Source organism: Peromyscus maniculatus, chromosome 12, assembly GCF_049852395.1.
Source record: "Peromyscus maniculatus bairdii isolate BWxNUB_F1_BW_parent chromosome 12, HU_Pman_BW_mat_3.1, whole genome shotgun sequence".
Taxonomy (NCBI): domain Eukaryota; kingdom Metazoa; phylum Chordata; class Mammalia; order Rodentia; family Cricetidae; genus Peromyscus; species Peromyscus maniculatus.
Window position 1 is genome coordinate 15,752,544 of NC_134863.1, and position 9,893 is coordinate 15,762,436.

General features: G+C 44.7%; 1 pseudogene; it reads right to left on the bottom strand.

Moving 5' to 3' along the window:
- Window positions 1–6,885: 6,885 nt before the first annotated feature.
- Window positions 6,886–9,317, bottom strand: LOC121821683 (myosin light polypeptide 6 pseudogene; annotated as a pseudogene).
- Window positions 9,318–9,893: the final 576 nt, after the last annotated feature.

Below are 9,893 nucleotides of genomic sequence, written 5' to 3' on the forward strand. Positions count from 1 at the left end.
CCAGGTTTAGTGAGAGACCCTTTCTTTTTTTCTTTTTTTTTTTCCTTTTATTTTATTTTACAATACCATTCAGTTCTACATATCAGCCATGGGTTCCCCTGTTCTCCCCCCTCCCACCCCCTCCCCTTACTCCCAGCCAACCCCCCATTCCCACCTCCTCCAGGGCAAAGCCTCCCCCAAGGACTGCGATCAACCTGGTAGACTCAGTCCAGGTAGGTCCAGTCCCCTCCTCCCAGACTGAGCCAAGAGTCCCTGGAGAGACCCTTTCTTAAGGGAATTAAGCAGAAAGCGACAGAACAGGACACCTGATGTCTTCCTGTGGCCTCTGCACATGCATGCATTCCTGTACACACACACACACACACACACAGGGGGGGGGAGTGGAATAAATTCTATTGTATTCTAAATTCTATTTTCCAACCATGAGACTAACTCTGGTTTTGAGTACACAATGCCCACATGAAAATAACTCACAGAGGGATTAACATGTAGAATTACCCAGGATGGTGTTCAGTGTGTTCATTTATAGACCTCAGTCACAGCTGATCAAGCTCCTCAGCTGTACCGTGGGTTTACAGCTGTCTTTCCACAGAGCTGTCGCAGTGCTGGACATGATCCCGAGGGCAGGCTCTCAGAGAAGGCGGCACTATGAAGTGGCAGGAGAACTCTGTGAGCTCAGCTCCGGCCTCTCTGACTCCCAAGACAGTAAATATTTTCCCTTGAGGAACAGACAGAAAGAACAGACCTTTGGTGAGAAACAGGAGATGAAACGTCTAACCCAAGAGACATCACACTGAGGCATGCAGGCTCCATGATGGCATACCTCACCATGATCTTAGGCAATCACTCCTCAGGGAAATGAAAGAGCATGAGAGATGGAATGTGCCTGAGAGGCTTGTCTAACCCCAGTATTTAATGTTTATGATTGAAATCACATAGGTCATCGTTTCTTTTGCTCTCTATACGGTTGCCAGGTGGGCTGAGTACCCTAAGTGGCTGGATATCTGCAGTTAGATGACTAAATCTGGGCTCATAGAAGCAGTATCAAAGGGGGGTCTGCTTCTGACCAGCAGAAAGGAATCAAACTGTTCCTAATGGCCTAACTCAAGGTGAGGTAGGAGACTTTCCAGTAAAAGTCAAAGGTCAAGAGTGAAGCTGTTGGCGCTCTGGATATAGAGAAGGAGTTGCCCAAGCCCAGGACAGTCATCCTTGTCCACACAACAGCTCATCCCAGCCACCATACTCAGTACAATGCTATACAGGCCAAGCTTCGTAAGAGCCCAGTTCCTTCCAGGACCTCTGAAGTCACCCACTCAAGATGTTCTTAAGCGTTCCTAGTCAACAGGCTCCCAGACTCCCTGGAGGCTGCCCTCTCTTTATCTTCATTCCATGAAAAATTATAGCTACAGCAACCTATGTGTGAACTGGGCATATAGATCATCAGATGTAAAAATTTTCAAAGTTCCAGTCCCTTTTGTATAAGGCAGGATCTTGCTTACTCATACTAGGAGTATACAATCTGGCCAAAGACAGTACCTGAATGCAGAGCCCCCCCAAATGAGACTAAGTGCATAATATCTGTAAGTTGAAACCCATTTACACCCACGGTGTAGCTCATATGTTGATTTGGAAGAAATACCTTGGGCTGGTGTGATCCAAAGGTCTGTGTCTCTGTAACCTTTACCACTGGTCCAGTTCTGTCCTCTGAGAGCTTGCTCACCAATGCTTGCCTTTCTCTCTAAGAAACGCCAGGCCTTTGGTAATAACAGACATGGCCGCTCACTCTGCCTCAGGATAAAGGCCACTAGCACTTCTGATGACATGATTTTCAACTATCTTGCCATATGTTCTCCAAGCAGGATGTGATGCTCAGGGGATAAACAACCACATATGAGTTGTACATTCACCACCAAGCCTCATTCCATATGTAGATAATAAAAGGTCTTATTTAGGGTTAGGAAAATGTTGTGCAGAGGAAACTTACCAATGATAGACTCTCCTAAAATGACTGTGACTACCACTGATTACTCCATACTACTACCCCAAATACTAACTGATAAATTAAATGAGAACATACCCTAGTTGTCTCCTGAGAAGGCAGACTAGGGAAGGCGGATCTCTCTTGCTCTGAAAACCATGTTGCCATGAACTCAGCCCATCACGACCACAGCTGTTTTGGTGGGCTGCATCTCAGACCCAGTTCATGCTGAGAGACTGCAACCTCACTCTACAGAGCTGTCAGCCTCGTCTCCCTGACTCCTGCTGTCGTTCGGTTGAGGCACTTACATTTGTTCCTGGTGTCTTATTTCATCCACTTCACCCCGTTTGGATGCTTTGGGGACTATGATTCAGCCACTAAAAACAGTGCTTGCCATTCTTGGCATCGTATCAGAAGCATCTTGGAAATTTTTTTTTTAGTATAAATGTTTCTTCCAAGTCTCAGTCTTGAGGTCTTGAGTCATTTATTCTAGGGCGGGGCTCAGAGCCTGTATCCCAAACAAGCATCTGAAATGGTTCTTTATCAGTCAAAGACGTGGGCTGCTCCCGTTTGCATCTGGCATGCCAGGTACACCACAGCCTCTTCGCTTTGATTTCACCTCAACACTTGAGAAGCAAGATTTTTCTAGGGAATTGCCTGGGCGGGGTGGGGGGTGGGGGTAAGATTCTACCTAGATAAAAGGAGGGTGATGATGACTCACATCTTTTGCATGCTATTAAGGTTTTCTTTCACACATTATTTCTTCTTCATTCCATGAAAAATTATAGCTACAGCAACCTATGTGTGAACTGGGCATATAGATCATCAGATGTAAAAATTTTCAGAGTTCCAGTCTCTTTTGTATGAGGCAGGATCTTGCTTACTCATACTAGGAGTATACAATCTGGCCAAAGACAGTATCTGAATGCAGAGCCCCCCCCCCAAATGAGACTAAGTGCATAATATCTGTAAGTTGAAACCTATTTACACCCACTGTGCAGCTCATATCTGGCCTCTTAATTTCATAGTGAAGCTGAAGTGAATGAGGACAATTCTTCCTGGACCAGAAGGATTGCTGTGCCTCCCGTGTTCAGTCTCACAACCCATTCATTTAGCAAATACGTAATGAGAAGACTGTATGTGTTAGGCCAACATGATTTGGAGGAGGACCAGTAGGATCAGACCTATACCCTTGAGCAACCCAAAGTGGGTGTAGATGAATAGCAAAGGTCCGGTGGTGAATCACATGGTCTTCATTCTGAAGAAACCCACTCACCTTTCACATGATAGCCTCCGTTTCCCACAATAGCAAAATAAAGAGAACATGGGATTCAGAAAGTCCACGTCTGCACCCATGTGATCCCTTCAAATTGTCTTCACTCCATAATGATGGAGGTCCTTCAAGCAGGTGTATGCTGAAAGACTTTCCCCCACATAACCAAGGCTGTTACCTCATTTTTATGTCACACGTGTTACATAGAAACCAGAAGTCACTTTTGTAGACATCCAGGCCCTTGAAGGCCCGTAACAAGCCTCAGACTCATTATTCTCAGAAGCAGGCATTTCTAAAAACAAAACGTCACCTTATATGTGAGGCTCAAACCTTTATTGTCTCTGGTGAGACAGGATTCTTCTCACTTTCCACCATATAGGTATGTAGCATGCCCTGGAGTACACACTGATTAATGTGCCTGTTTGTCTTATGGCACAGTTAAAAAGCATCTCTTTAAACGATGATTCATACTTTCCCTTTCAGCCTTTCTGGAGATTTTTGTTCATGAATCAAATGAGGAGGCTGATTGCACTACTATTTTAAAGAGCCAATTAAAAAGTTCATTAAGCGATACTGGAAGGCTTTAGTGAAGATTTTGGAAGTACACAGCTATACACAAAATTAAGCAGCTGGAAGTTGCAACTGGATTTGATGGTAGAGTTTGTTCACTTTTGCAAAGTAATCTTATTATTGTGTTCTCCTCTAGAGGACAGGAGTGGGTTGTTAGAAGGTACCGTTCAGGTATAAAACAGGAAGCCACATATATGTACTAGATGTCCACTGACAAAAGTTAATGATTTTTCTTCTCTTTAGAAGAAAAAGCCAGGCTTGAACCACACAGATTGAGCTTGACCAATTGTATTCCAGGACTTTGGTTCTTTAGTGAGTGAGGGTTAGGGATCAAATAGTAAGACAATTGAAGTTCAAAGCAGCTATAATAGACCAAACTGCTCCTGACATATGACCTTGACTGCAGATATCTGTCACCTGTCTAAGTTTATTCTCTTGGACTTATAAGTGAACTCTAATATCCCCCTTTGGATGAGATAACCGGAGTCTTGCAGCCAATGACCCTGAAAGGAGATGATTTATCCTTTAGAATGTTCTAGACAAATGGGCTTTATATACACATGAATCACACACACACACACACACACACATATATATACAGTTTTTTTCAGACAAAGTTTCTCTGTGTAGCCCTGGCTGTCCTGGAACTAGCTCTGTAGACCAAGCTCGCCTTGAACTCATAGAGATCCACCTGCCTCTGCTTCCCGAGTGCTGGAATTAAAGGTGTGCGCCACCACCATGCAAGATACATTTTTTGAGACAGGGCCCCAAGCCCAGGCTAGCCTCAACCTCCCTACATAGCCAAGGAAATTAAAATACCCTTCAAACTCTCATTCACCTGCCTCTGTCTCCCAGTTGCTGGGATTACACGTGTGGGCCACCATGCCCAGTTTATGACTATGCTGGGGATTGAACCCAGGGCTTCATGCCTGCTAGGTGAGCGCTCTATCAACCGAGCTAAATCCCCAAGCCTCCCACCCACCTCTAAATACTTCTACTGCATTATAGCCACATGGTTTTTATAGTATAACCTTCAAGTAAATACTGTTCAAGAATGGAACGTTAGCCACACAAATGCTAGAGACTTCCGCCTGTCAGAAAAAGGTGAGACAAAAAGGGAAGAAACACTTGTCAGGGATACTCTGGGAGGGATGCCTGTCCCTGGCAAGAGAAAGGACAAGAAATCGGGCCTCAAGCATTAACGAAATAGTCATGTCCTGGAGACCAGTGTCTTCTATGCTTCTGGCTCTGCTGTCATCAAAAGCTTTCAGGCTGAAGCCTCGGGTTGACTCCAGTGGGAAAGACTGAGTCGACCACTGGCCCCTGGCCTCCTGGAGACTAAGTTCTGAAGTCTAGGTCCATTGTTGGCTTGTGTGTGAGGGACAGTCAGCCCTGTGCTCGAGGTGAGTACATAATCTCCCCCACAGTCATTTTATATGAATGCTTTCCAGGTGACTCTGCACCTTCTCAAGGAATGTGCTTTTATATAAACAGAAAAAACTTATTCTGGTCCCAGGGTTGGAATCTTGAGTCAGTCTACTGGGAAGCTAATTCACAGACAGAGTCCAAGAGGACGGAGGAGGAACCAAGTACCCGCAGAAGAGATGGCTTCACATCTAGTTCCAAAGGACTGAAGACTCCCAACCAATGAACGATGTTACATGGTCCTAAGACGTCCGCTGTCAGTCCCATCGCCTGGGTCCGAGTGGGCCAAGAGGACCACACCCCGCACCATGACTTTGGGTCCACTCTGGAATGGAATCTCATGATGCCTCCTAATGCTGTGCTCTTTCCAGCTGGCTCCCATCACCTTCCCTATCACCTCCAGCCCCACGTGGCAGGCTGCTGCCTTCTCAGCAAAGCCTGAGGAGGGCTCTGCTCACACCCTCTGAGAGGTGTCTGTGACGCTCCTGTGTGTGGAGGAAGCTCTCACAGCAGTTCTTGCTTATGCCAAAAACACCCCGGGAATAACCCCCCCCCCCCAGTTCTAACACCTTCTAATCATACCAAAAAAAATGCACGTGAACAGAAGAGAAAGAACTTAAAAATAAAACCCAAGGAGATAGGGATTCTCTGCCATTGAAAGAAATCCCTTAACACGCATCTCTCAGGTAATGAGTGCTTCCTTTGACGGAGCCCATGCAAATTTTTCGAGCTAGAAATGGGGTCTAAGAAAGTAAATAGTCTAAATTCCTGTGTCACGGTAAGTAAGTACGGTGCTGAGCAGAGGCGCGCATCTGGCCAGGCGGGTGAGCTTTGGAAATCAGAATTGCGCTCTTTTCCTCCGGGACTCCCTGAGGGGAGGGGCATGGGAGCTGCTGCCCAGATGATACAAATTAAGTAGCTGGAGAAAACACGAAATCAGCATTCTTTTAAACTTCAGTAAAGAAATACATCCTGCTGCCTAAACCGTCTTTTGTGAGTGCTAGAGTACTAGGGCAGACTTCGAGCTAGGTCCCCCCTTCAGAAATGGGGTGTCGGACCCGGTAACCTACAAACTTCACTTTACCTGTGTGGGAGGTAAGTAGGGTGGATCCCATTGTTTACCTAATTGTCTTGAGGAAGAAAGAAATACTTTTGGTAAAACTCCGAGCCCCATGCCTGACAGAAACTCAAGGAAGTAGGGAAATGTCACTTAATGTCCCTTTGTTTTTCGGCTCCGCCCATTACATCTTGTTGCCTCTCTGTGAACTGAATCAGGCAAACCAACTGGGTTTCTTTATTCCTTGGATTAGAGTCTGTTCCCTCAGTATGGAGGGCATTCTCACAAAAACAGCCAAGACCTTTGCAGGCTGGACTATTTATTTCTGGTAAGGTGTTTGCACAGATGAAGGACTGAGGAGTTATGGGTGCCAGGCTAACTGGGCAAACTGCTTTGTGCTCTAGAACCCTGAATGAGGAGTTCTGAGTGTTGCTGTTGAGAGAGACCTCCTCTTTATTTTATTTTTTTTTATTTTTATTTTTTGCTTTGGGTCAGTAAAAATGATATCTGAGTTCAAACATAAACTTTTGAAAACTTCCTAAGGCCCTAACTAGTCAGGAATCCAGTCTGTACCATTTTTAAAAGATTTATTTCGGTTATTTTAGTTTGTGTGTGTGTGTGGTGTGTGCGCACACACATCCTCTCAGCGTCTAGAAGTGCATGTCCTGTCTCCGGGAGTTAGTCATAGGCAGCTTTGTAGGTACAAGGCACCAAACCTGGACCCTCTGCAAAAGCAGCAAGTGCAAGTGTCTCAACCCCAAACGCAGCTACCAGCTGTATAATGATTAGAGTATCGATACTATTTTAACTTAAGCTCTCCTCTGCCTTCAGCTACCTCTAGCTTTTGAGTTTATTTCTATCCCTCTGGAGTTACAAGGACAAACTTGTCTCTCTTCTGTGAGTTTCTGATGGAAGGAAGCCAATGCTTTTTTAATACTAGTGCATAAAGATTTATATAAGAATATCAAAACATAGACCATTTCACTCTCTAAAATTAACTAGGAATCTGTTTATGGTGGCCATGGCAACAAGTGGGCAATATATATAATCTACCTGTAGCTTAAGCTTTAACAGAGTTATAAGTTCCCAAACATCATTGTCAAGGTTGAAGATCTGGTTTAGACTTCATAGGCCGGTGTTAGGGCATTGGCAAGCTGACTGATCCCAAACCAAGGTTCCCCAACCGGAAGGAAGTAGAGACTGTGGTGGGTGTTGAGAGCTAGCAATTAAGTACAAAACCTGCTTTCATATGTGTGTGGAAGGCAGGTTGCTGTATTAGTTCCAGCACTGTTGTAGTTTCCGTGAATGAATAGTTTGAGTTGCATAGGTTACCATCTCACACATTCTTCAAATGAAATCTCAATTTAAAAACAGATAACACAGACAGTTGGGGTAATGGCCCTAAGATCTGTGATGGCAACTTGGGAAACATCTGATCTGAGAGCTGAGCTCTAACAATTTGTTTGTTTGTTTGTTGTTTGTTTGTTTGTTTGAGGGCAAAGAGAGCAAATTTGCCTGGTGAATGCAAACATCATCCAAAAGAGACCAGATGGGCAAGGAGCCTAGGAAGCCTCTGGGGTGACAGAAATCTCACACAGAGCAAGTCACAGGTTCAGGATACGGAAATGTCCTCGGCCATTCAGCACCATCCCGACGACGACAAGCTTTTCATAGTTGATACAGTCATTACCGTCCTCCTGCTCTGCCACCAGCCTCTCTACTTCTTCCTCTGCCATCTTCTCACCCAATACAGCAAGGACATGGATTTCAACACCCAAGATGGTACGCCCCCCTTCCTTCTCAAATACACAAAGGCCTTCAACATAATACTCATGACTTCCCTAGGCCTTCTTCTTGGCCATAGTCTGTAGCATGGGCAGGAAGTGATCAGAGTCTAGCACCCCCACATTCATCTCATCACTCTTGGGGTTCCCCAGGACCTTGAGCACCTCAGTGTTGGTAGGGTTCTGGCCCAAGGCTTTCATCACGTCCCCACATTTGCGGTACAGGTACAGGCCTTTGCTTGTTCTGTCTGGTGGGCCTCCTTGAATTCTGTTGTCTCGTCATCTGTGAAGTCACACATCTTGGCTGCTCAACTCTGTGGGACCTTTTCTGGCAGTAATGACCAGTTCTAATGATTTTAAATTCCAAACCATATGTGACCTTGTGTTTGAAAGTACTTGGTAAAATATAAAGTGGACAATAAATGTAGAGATTATTATGAATCACATTAAAAAGCATGTTATTTGTAAGTCTAAAGCATACACAAAGTAGTATTACCCTTACAAAAATAGCCAAAATGGCTTCTGTGAAAACTCCAGCCTTCTACACTTTTTCTGTGGTTGAGTTTGTGTCCAAAGCCTTATAATGACCCTTTTCATTCCAGACTCTCTTTTAAAAGTCCAGGGAGCTTGCTAATGACGGGGACAATTTCACCAAACTGAAGGGCATTCAATGGCATGCACTGGATACATCAGTTGGCATTTTCTGTGTAACAAACCAGTGTGACACTGAGCAGTGTAACATAATTATTGCCCCACTATTTCTTGGTTAATAATTTGAGCTGGGATCAGCTGCATAGCCACTCTGGTGAACTGGCCTTGGTGTATTCAGACAGCTACAGGCAGTAGGTCAGTGTGTGGCCAATTCTTTGTGCCAGTGAAATAACATGTGCCTGCTATCTAGGAAGCTAGCTCAGGCTTTTCCACATGGTGGTTGAGTTCTGTATGTAAGAGAGGCTAGGAGCAGAGGCCACAATATCCCTCCCTCCCTAAGATCAGAAGTACACCATGCCGCTTCTGCCATCTTCCTCTATTGGTCCAAACAACACCAGTCCAGATTCTAAAAGATCAGTAAACTCCACTCCTTCATGAGAAAATTAGCGAAGTCATCCTGTGAAGATATGTACAGATGGCACAGGTAAGATTATCATCGCCACCTATGTAAATGTACGATTGCCCAAATGAATGCCAACTTCTGCTTAAAGACTAAATTTGTTATTTTTACTCCTTGATATTTCAACAAAGTACAGTATGTAAAAAAAAAAGCAGTTTGTGAAGCAAAACATATGCGAGTCATGAAGAAAGTGAAAATAAATTCAGATTTTCCGCTCATCTTCGCTGAGAGCTTGCTTACGTCTCACCTGTACACTCACATTGATGTACTAGTTACCTTTCTCACTGCTCTTAAAAAGTACCTGACAGAAGCTCCTTAAAGGAGAAAGGGCTTGTGTTGGCTCACAGTTGAAGGTGCAGTCTGTCATGGCAGCCAGAGAGTGACGTGGTTAGTCACATCGCATCTTCAGTCAAGGAGCAGAAAGACATGAAGGTGGGTATTCGACTTGCTTTCTCCATTTTCAGTCCGGGATCGCCGCCCATGGAATGACATCACCCATACTGTGGTAGTTTATACTTAGAACATACTAAAGAAAATGGCCTCCAAAGTGAGTGGCACTATTAGAAGGTGTGGCCTTGTCGGAGGAAGTGTGTCACTGTGGGGTTAGGCTTTGAGGTCTCCTTTTCTCAAGCCATACCCAGTGTGGAAGGCAGTTCATTTCCTGTTGCCTGAGGATCAAGATGTAGAACTCTCAG